Source organism: Amborella trichopoda, chromosome 13 (assembly GCF_054954075.1).
Source record: "Amborella trichopoda isolate Santa Cruz 75 chromosome 13, AtrichopodaSantaCruz75HAP2 v2.0, whole genome shotgun sequence".
NCBI lineage: Eukaryota > Viridiplantae > Streptophyta > Magnoliopsida > Amborellales > Amborellaceae > Amborella > Amborella trichopoda.
In genome coordinates, this window is record NC_142348.1 from 22682501 (window position 1) to 22690000 (window position 7500).

The following is a 7500-nucleotide window of genomic DNA, read 5'->3' on the forward strand; positions in this document are numbered from 1 at the left end:
TGAGTCCAAAAAAAATCCTTCCTGATGAAAAAAACAAACTAGATTCTACACGAGCAAGCAGCTAAAATTTCAGATAATTCACCACAAAATAAATAAACCCTAAAATGATCTATTACCTCTGATTAGGGGCACTACATTCCTGGTTGTTGCCATCTCCTCTTCCAAATTTTGCCAAAAAACGACAGCTCCAAGACCGGATATAACAGAAGAAAATAAAAAAAGGACATGGATTCAAAAATTAGGGTTTCTGCTACTGTGAGAAGAGTGAACTAAGAGGAGAGCAAGGAAAAACCAGTCCTATCTCCCCCTCAACCACTAACCCTTATTCTCTCTATTATTCTGCCTCCTCTCTTCTTCGTCTCTCTTCTTCTCTCTATTCTTCTGCCTCTTCTCTTTTATTTCTCTCTCTTCTTCTCTTTTTCTCTCTCTAAACTCGTTAAGTTTGGTTTTCAAATGGCATTGTTCTTGTCTGGTCGAGATATATAAAGGCACCGCTATCAACGGTCATTTGTTTGTGACGGTTGGATTCGTTTTTTCCATTGGTTGGGACATTGGATTCTGCCGAAACACATCCAACGGTTGGCAACTTCTTGCAAAATTCTCTCTCTCGCCCTCCCTCTCTCTAGGTAACATTGGCTGGCATATATATAGTAAGACCTAGTTTCTACGCGGCAAATAGAAATACGGGCCTGTTCATAAATCTATTTTTCAGATGGATTTTATGACTTAAATAAATAAATTTTAAAAATTAAAATTAATAAATCTAATAAGAAAATATTTAGACCGTTAGTTTGTATTATTTTATATTTATCTTTAAAATTGATGCTTTACACGTTCTGAACCGCATATGTAGAAATGTTGTCCAATCCATATGAAACAATTTTCCACATGTTATTTATGGAGACGTAGTAATTAGAAAGGGAAAGGGTTTCTACGAGTCATGGGACTCATAGGGACTCATATATAGAGATGAGTCATCTCTTAAAAATTCATTTTTGAGATAAATTTTAGACCTAATTTTTAAGGAATATATAACCTTTAACATGGATATCATGAATTTATTAGAAAAACAAATTTTAAAAGCTGAAACAGATAATTTTACGAATGAAATATTTAGACCATTGGTTATAACTTTTTTCGAGAGAAACTACCCATATGAATCCATCTTTAAGATAGATGTTTTATGCCTCTGGGAATACAAATTTAAGAATTTGTCCCCTGGTGCATACAACAAGTTGCCAATCTGAAGATGGTGATACCTCAAACAAAAATAAATTTGAGAAAAAGAAAAAAGAATAGAAATCTGGAAACGATGCGGTCCCTTCCAAATACACATAGAAGGGACCTGCAACGGTACTCCTGTAGGTGTCCAACATACTTGAATTTCCTGGAGTACAAGACTGATTTATTTGATATAAATTTCAAGAGAACAAAATGAGTTTCTTCGCCTAAATTTCACAATCAAAAGTGAACTAAGTTGAAAGTTCATTTCTTTGATATAAATTTCAAGAGAAAAAAATGAGTTCCTTCGCATAGATTTCACAATCAAAAGTGGACAAAGTTAAAAGCTTAAATTATATCTTAGCTCGTTTTCCCTTAAGAGTCAAACTATTTTTTTTGTTAATTCAGATGTAGTGTGGTTCTCATACTTCCAAGCATATTGCTTTATTGTTGGTTGGTCCTTTTTGTTCCCCGTCTAATGACCTTTTTGATTTGAGCAACTAGGCTGGTAGAGCATGATAGCTTTCTTATGATCCACCGGTTAAGAAGTTTGGATTTATCTTTTGTCATAATGATAAGTTAGAAGTTAAAAGAGTTCTTAAGCAAAGTCATTAGAGAGTAATCCATTTTTTCAACTACAAAAAAGTGTTTGCTTAAGTTTAATAGTAACTTTTTGTAACTACATCTCTGAGGGAAGAAGACGCAATCCGTTTGGCTAAGTGTTTGCTTAAGTTTAATAGTAATTTTTTGTGGACATTTTCTAGCTTCTTGAATACCATGGCACAGAAAAAACTCCTACCATTTAGACTGGTTGTTAAGAAGGGAACCCTTCAACAGAGCAGTAGAGACCGCCTCTTATTAATCTTGATCATGAAGAAGAAATGCAAACAGAGAATCCTAGTAATGCTATTGTGGACCCTCAACAAGTTCAAACTATGGTGGCGATGGATGGTTCTATTGAGGAAGCATTGATGATTCCCCCGTTCAATGTTTTCCCAGCTGAAAACCTAGAGTTGATTTCTTTTAAGGATGACAAGTTCTCTCATCTGATGGTGATGAACATGAGGATTTTGAAAGTATCCTTGGGGACATGGGAGTGACTTTCAATGCTCTGAATAGACAGGTTGCAGATGCTTTATGAGGAAAGGTCTAGAGGGCCAAGGAGGAAGAAGAAGTAAGGTGGGAGACAAGGTCATCGAGACTCCTGCTGAGAAGACAAAAGCTGAGGGCAAAGGGATTGCCAAGAGTATTCCCAAGCCTACAAGATCATCGCCTAGCCTTGTACCTCAAAAATGGATCAAGGTGGTGGTGGTTTGATCATCCTAAGTGATGACAGTGTAATGGAACCCGTAGAATCATGTACGTCCATATCCGCTGGGAAGGTAAGGAGCTTGTCGAAAATGGAGCTACTTATGCACCAAAATGAAGCTAATAAGTTGGAATGTTCGGGGCCTCGGTGAGTTGCATCGTAAGAAGGAGGTAAAGCTTCTTGTCCATAAATATAAGTTGATGTTTTGTTATTGTATGAAACTAAATTACCAAATCCGTCTCTTTTTATTGTTAAGGAGATTTGGATTTTGGGTTTGTTATTTTTTGTGGGGCGGATTATGTCGGTGCCTGTGGGGGTTTATGGATTGTGTGGGATCCTAATGTTTCATGCTGTCCTAACATCATTACAAATACTTGTTTTGTGGGAGTTATTTTGGAAGGTCATTTTTCTTCTTATATGCGGTTGTTGATCAATGCTTTTAGAAGTGTGAGGGTCGCCTCTAAGTCATTGATATACTTAGACTATATGCCTCATGTGATTATGTGTTGGATAGGGTTAAGAGAACTAAAAGGAAATAAGAACCCCAATATCTAAGTATAATAACCCTACATGAGATGGTCATGACTCATAGGGAATGAGTCTACACTCTGATACGAGAACAACTTGTGGCATGTGCACTCACAATTGCGCAAGAAGCCACTCTTCTAAGTGTAATTATCCAACTAGGAAGAGCTGGTACACATGTGCAGGGACCCTATATATTATTGTTTCTATGTCCCCAGGAGCGCACCTGTAATTCACTCACACCTAAAAGTAATGGAAAATTGACTGGGATGACATTGATAAACCATATTATGCGTCCTTACCAGAGCCTTTGGATTATAGGCTTGTTACGTCATTCCAAGTGAATGGACCATCATCCCGAACTAGCGCAGTGCAGTACTCTGATACTAAAATTTCAACCCATAGATCTCATTTACCTCTTGTCCAATTTTGTTTTGATATCAAAATAAGTATTTTTTTTATATGAAAAATGATTTTGAGATTTTTAAGAAATTTTGGCAATTTTTAAAATTTTTTTGGAGCAAGAATATGAGGTTTTTTAATTTATTTGGGGTATATTTCAATCAAAGAAAGCTAGTGGAGGCCACACGTACTATCCAAGTGGCTATAAGGTGACACAGGGCACCTCATGGGACCGACATGCATCTAACATAAAACCCCCTTAGGTGTCTTTCCTTGGAATTTGTGTGTTTTATAATAAGGAGTTTTATATAGTTTAAATGAAAAATAGTTCTATTACTTAAGTGAGTAATTTTGTCACACGCTTTAGATGGCACTCATGTAGTTATTTTTCACATGTGTCTAGGGTTGAGGATACATCATGAAATTTTGGCTTAGGCCTTAAGTCTTGGATGATAATCATAGTATAAATCACATTTTGGTGTGGCATCATCTATTGGCTAAGGTCAGGTGAAATTTTTGAAATGGCTTCATTTCCTTTTGAGCAAATATAGATATGGCCATTTGATTTCTTTACGGTGTCTAGCCCACTTGATGCTCCATACTTAAGGTGATCCCCATAGCCTCTACTCTTTTATTTTTAGAGTATTTCTCCTGTCTTTTTATTGCTGTAAATTTGTGTTTACAATAAAAATTTTCTCCTTTTATGCTCGAGTGTTTGTGATCTTTGATTACCTTGTAAAACTATGCATCCACACCACGTAATGTGCATAGTCTAATTTTCAATCTTGAATTTAGACACCACTTTCTCTACCATTTTGTCAATCTAATTTCTCTGAGAATTATATGAGATATTTCATGCATACTAGCAAGCATTTAGTGATTCTTTGAATGCCCCATCATAGTCATTTGATCCTAAAGCATTTCCCTTGTGAATCAATACTTGTTTTCTCTTGTCTATGGTCATATACTCCCATACATCATAAGATGTCTATGCTCATTGTTTTTATCAACATTATCATCAAAAGTACATTTATGTCTCTCATTTTGAAGCTAATAAAGTGGTTAATAATTGAGCATAAGCTTGCCGTCACATAAGTGAGACAAGCCCTTTGTATCACAGTCGTCCATGCTGTCATACATGGGACAAAATTAAGACCCTAAAAGGTCGGCTTATGTGATCTTGGCACAGAGAGTTTGACAATTGGCTTCCCCTTGATACTTTTCACTTATTTGCTGTAATTTTGAGTTTTTAAATGTTTTGTGGTATGAAGAGTTGATCATGTAATGTTTGGAGTTGGTTTATATTGTTTAGAAAATTATATGTGCACAATGTTGTCAGATTCTCTTCGGAGTCGTCTTCGATTTGGTGAGAAAATGAAGCAATTCAGTGCTTTAGCCGATCGGGGGAAGACTTCAAATATTTTTAATTTAATAAATAAATTAGATATATATCTAAAATAAATAAAAATAATGAAAAAATAAAAAAAATTTCAAAAAAATGAAAAAAGAAAAAATATTTTTATATAGATATTTCTTTGCTTAGGCCGAAGAGGCCAAGCTTCAGCAAAATCGGCTTGAATCATACCCAAATTTGATTGAAGCGGCCCAAATCTAACTGAAACGACAGTACCAAGCTTCTCTTCACTTCGGTCTGGTCGCTCTGAAAAATGTGCAACATTAATTTCAAATGTTTAAAAAAAACATCATGACTCCTAATGAACTACCAGAGAGCAAACACATTCGGGGTCAAATTCACCCATGTATTCCATATCATAGAAATACAGGCTTTACCTATCATACTGAGAGCGGAAGAGTTCCAAAGGCTTGAACTTATGTTACAATTTACATCAGCCTGAAAGCTAGATTCGGGCCTTGAAGTCTATACATATGATTCTAGGAAAGGAAAATATACAAACACACATCAAATAAATCAATACCAAGGCCATCATGAGCCTATATACCTGACTTTATGCAGAGGTATTATATAGATGGTCTGCTCCTTCGATATCAAGCTCATCGTGAGTCTAAATTTAATAGCTTCTCTCTCTCCCTCTATCAGATTATTGCAATGTAGCAGCAACAACAGTAGTATCAATGGGCTGATCCTTAACTTACTGAAAAATACAATCACTCTCTTCTATCTCTCTCAATCATGCAAATATCATCAAAGAGTGTTTATGTCTCAGTCTCTCACTGAGCTGAACTGATCCAATCCTGTCAATCCAATGAAATTGAAGTCCTTTCCTCATCAAGAATTGAGGTTTATATAATCCTTCAATAGTTGATAAGCATAAAAGCTTATCATGTTTATCCATTCGTTTATCACATGCCTTTATCTTTTATAATTGAGCCATAGACGATAACCATGTATCTTTGTTTGAATGTGAATGCTCTCATAGATGGCTTTGTTGATAACTACATGCTTGGTCAATGTTCATCTTATTTGACATTTGAATTCGAATTCAAAGCTCTAAGATTTCAGCAGGAACACTGTGTAAGAAAAATAAGGGATTTTGTTAAAATAAGGGATTTTGTTATTCGTATCCATCGTCGATTAAGTTGTTGCAGCCAACTTCTACCATGTCTGCATATTTCTTCTACCGCTTCTTGGTGATGAACCCTTTGGTCATGAAATTTGGAGAGATTGTAGAGAACCCAGAGACGACCCAATGATCCAAGTTTCGCTTCAAATAGATTATATATGAGAGAGATATCGTTCAACAAAGTGGACCCTTTGCTGCTAGAAATTACGCCAGTAGGATTAGTGATTTGCGGGCTCAACCGCTCCTACCTCAAGAATTAATATAATGTCACACCTTTTAATGGTGATAAAGCATTATGTCAGGAATCTAATGGTCATGGGTCAGCATTAATTCAGGAATCTAATGGTCCTGGACCCATGACAAAACTCCTCATATATAGAGAGAAACCTCAATTTTGATGACCGGAGGTCATCCTGGCTTTGACAGACAGCGTATAAGGCCCTTGATTGTCAATGAATACAGATGAGGAGTTAAACCATTTATGAATACTGTGAAACTTTACGGTGAGGGATATAATGCCTCAATTATGAATCCTTGAAAGTCTCGACTTCATCCCAAACATAAAATTTGGGGTGTCAGTCAAGGCATATCTTGACCACTAAATGAATACGGGTGCTAGGGTTAAGTCAACTCCGAATGATGCCCATTTTGTATAATTCTTGGACTTAAAGGCATATGAAACCTCATGAATCACATTTGCAAGGATGCACCTCATTGTGATATCATATGATGAGGCTTTCCTTAGGCTCCATCCATCAAACACTTTATCCTTGGCCAACGATGGATTCAAAGAGACTTATCGCATCTCACCAAACTCGTCCAGTATCATTTAGAGAGGTGTATATGGGCCATTGGATTGTATATGTATCTCATAATTTGTCTCAAATTGATATGATTTCATGGTCTCTTATCATCGATCATTAGTCACGATGCACATGTGACCGATGATGGATTAGGAAGCTTATCATTCTGTATCAAATTTATCATTCTGTATCAAATTATTTCACCTATCATATGGAGAGGCATATATGGGCCTTAGGAGCATATATATCCTAAAACTCTTCTCACGTTTGAGATGGTAAAGGTATCTTCTATCATCAATTGTTAGTCAAGGAGAACACTAGACCAACGTCAGATTGGATAGTATCATACCACATCAAATTCCTTTAATATCTTATGAAGACGCATGTATGAACCTTAGGAGTATATGTATCCTAGAATTTGTCTCACAATGATATGGTTTGACTCCTCTCGTTATCATTAGTCATAAGTCATGATATATATATGAGTTGACTGATGAACAATACTGTAAAGGCATCTTGGAGCCTTCATATGATGAGTCCTGGGAATATCATATCTTCATATCGTTGTATCATATCAGGGTTGTATCTTTGGAAATATCTTCACAGATCACGCTCAATAACTTATCGACTGTCCGTCAAGACATCTATTTGGCACCAGTTAAGGCACTTGTTTTATAATTACACCTTCAATTCATTA

At 36.0% G+C, this 7500-nt stretch overlaps 1 long non-coding RNA gene across 5 annotated transcripts in view; it reads right to left on the reverse strand.

The window, feature by feature from the left end:
• The window catches only part of LOC148779088 (uncharacterized), a 16401-nt gene extending 15778 nt beyond the window's left edge, over window positions 1-623 (reverse strand). For 3 of the 5 annotated variants that reach the window (XR_016048228.1, XR_016048227.1, XR_016048226.1), the window contains exon 1: window positions 117-616. This is a non-coding gene — a long non-coding RNA (uncharacterized LOC148779088). Of the gene's footprint in view, window positions 1-116 lie in introns of all 5 variants that reach the window. The other 2 variants (XR_016048225.1, XR_016048223.1) reach the window with 2 other exon arrangements.
• Between the last annotated feature and the right edge of the window lie 6877 nt (window positions 624-7500).